General features: G+C 40.4%; 1 non-coding gene across 1 annotated transcript; it reads left to right on the forward strand.

Moving 5' to 3' along the window:
* Nucleotides 1-1,748: 1,748 nt before the first annotated feature.
* Nucleotides 1,749-1,859, forward strand: LOC148696339 (small nucleolar RNA R71). Its single transcript, XR_015963855.1, has one exon. It is a non-coding gene; the product is annotated as a small nucleolar RNA R71 (small nucleolar RNA).
* The last annotated feature ends 818 nt before the right edge of the window (nt 1,860-2,677 follow it).

A 2,677-nucleotide genomic window follows, 5' to 3' on the forward strand; every position in this document is an offset into this window, starting at 1 on the left:
GTGAAACATGCAAAGGATACAATGCTAATGCTTCCAAGGCAGCCACTTCTTCCATGAGTGCATCCTCTTCATCAAACTCCTCTTGAGATTGACTCAAAACAGTTTGTAATGGATCATTAGATTGTGCCTGCAAGAACTTAGAGAAAACAAGTGAATCAAGCACATCAATGGCATAACAATCAAGAGAGGAAGAAGGATGAGCAAGAGATTCAAACACTTTGAATTGAACTGTCTCTCCTAACACTGTCATAGTGAGGAGTCCATTTTGCACATCGATGATGGTCTTGGCTGTGGCCATGAAGGGTCTTCCAAGCAATATTGGCAACTCTCGATCATGTATAGGAGCTTCTTCCATGTCCAACACTACAAAATCTGCAGGCAAGATTAGTTTATCAACTTGAACTAGAATATCTTCTACTATACCTCTTGGATATTTAACTGATCTGTCTGCAAGTTGTAATGAAATGGTGGTGGCTTTCAAATCTCCCAAACCTAGTTGAAGGTACACTGAATAAGGCATTAAGTTGATGCTAGCACCCAAATCAAGCATCGCCTTCTCTACTTTCTTGTCCCCTATGGTGATGTTGATAGAGAAACTGCCTGGATCCTTGAGCTTTGGTGGAAGTTTTCTTTGCAAAACTGCACTCACATTCTCAGACACCACTACCTTCTCATGTGGTCCATACTTCCTTTTGTAGCTATTTAACTCCTTGAAGAACTTCCCATACGCCGGCATGTTCCTAATGACATCAAGCAAAGGTAAGTTAACATTCACTTTGCTCAGTATATCAAAAATTTCTTTGAATGACTTATCCTGCTTGCTCTTGGCAAGTCTTCCAGGGAATGGTATTGGTGGAGTGTATGGTTTCTCGGCCTTGTGAAGATTTGGTGCTTCCAATGAGGAAGTGGCATGGCTTGGTTCCTCAATTGATTTCTCATTGTCTCCTTGAGTGACACCTGCATTCACATGATCATATTCATTAGTAACTTCATTGCCAACTCTATTATCAATAACCTTACCACTTCTAAGTGTAGTGATTGCTTTGGCTTGCTCTTGGTTCCTTTGGAGTATCACGGGTTGGCTTGGAAACTTCCCAACCTCTCTTTGGTTCAAGGCATCTGCAATCTGCCCCAATTGTGTCTCCATTTTGGTTAGGGCGGCTGAATGTTGTTGGAGTGCGCTATTGGTGGAATGTTGGAATTGCAAGGTGTTTTGGGCTAACAATTTAACCGTGTCCTCAAGGGTAGTGGCAGGTTTTGGTTGGAAATTTTGGATTGGATTGTTGTTCTTCCATGAAAAGTTGGGATGATCTCTCCAACTCGGGTTATATGTGTTGGAATACATATCATTCCTTGGCCTTTGGTTGTAAGAATTCATGAGGTTCACTTGCTCTTGAACATACTCGGGGTAAGCTTCCCTAGATGGACATTGGTGAGTAGGATGGCTTGGTATGTTGCAAATGGCACACACTTCATTAGTTTTTGGTACCATGTTGAGCACGGATTCAAGCTTCCTTTCTAGGTTAGCTACCTGCAACAAAAGCTCATGATTAGCACTTGTTTCATAGACTCCAACTTTCTTACCCCTTAAATCTTTGTGTTGAGCATTAGACCCCAACATCTCATAAATGTTATATGACTCTTGAGCATTCTTTTTCTTCAATGCTCCACCTGCTGCATTATCAACAGTTGATTGACAATTTTGGGTTAGTCCATCATAGAAAATTTGCATTTGTAAGTGAAAAGGTAACCCATGGTGTGGACATTGTATCAATAGGCCTTTAAAACGCTCCCAACACTCATTGAAAGGTTCACCATCATCTTGTTTGAAGTTGAAGATTTGTCCCCTTAATGTGGCTGTCTTTTGAGTGGAAAAGAACTTCTCCAAGAACTTCTTAGCCACGGCATCCCATGTGGTGAGGGAACCTGGTGTTAGAGTCATCAACCAACTCTTGGCCCTATCTTTCAAGGTGTAAGGAAACACTCTCAACCTCAAATTTGCTTCACTTACTCCCTGCAAAGGTAAACCACTCACAACATTGTAAAACTCTTTAATATGAGCTAAAGGGTCTTCATTAGGTAAGCCATAAAATGAAGGAAACATATGAAAATGTGAAGATTTGAGATCATAGTTTCTAGCTTCTGTGGGCAGCAAGATGCATGAAGGTGAATTTGGTATGATTGGTTGAGCAAAGTCCTCCAAAGCTCTAAGCTCATCTAGGTTGCCCGCCATCTCTTCTTCTCTTTCCCAATCAAATTGCTCAGATCCTTTACTTGTTGAACTAGGTGAAGTCCTTTCCTCTTCCTCACGGATTAGGGATGAACTTGATGGCACAAAGTTGTCCAAAGTGTGGCCCTTCAACCGTTCAATTCTTTGGCCTAACTCAACAAGTCTATTTGACATATACTACCTGAAACAAAGTAACACAAGTGTGAATGAAAATCAAGAAGCAAACAACAATGAAAAGAACAAAAATAAACTTAAAAACGTTTGAAAAGACTCAAGGGATGTGGAACTAAACACTTAGAACACTTAAACAATCCTAAAACCCAAAACAGCAACTAGAAGACTCAAAATTGCCTAAAAAACACTTTCTGGGCAGTTTTGAGCACCTACACTAATTTGGACGAAATTGGATGGAAACTTGAATCAAAACACTTATAAACACAAATCAAA

This window comes from Pyrus communis, chromosome 6 (assembly GCF_041283825.1).
Source record: "Pyrus communis isolate YQ-2024b chromosome 6, ASM4128382v1, whole genome shotgun sequence".
NCBI lineage: Eukaryota > Viridiplantae > Streptophyta > Magnoliopsida > Rosales > Rosaceae > Pyrus > Pyrus communis.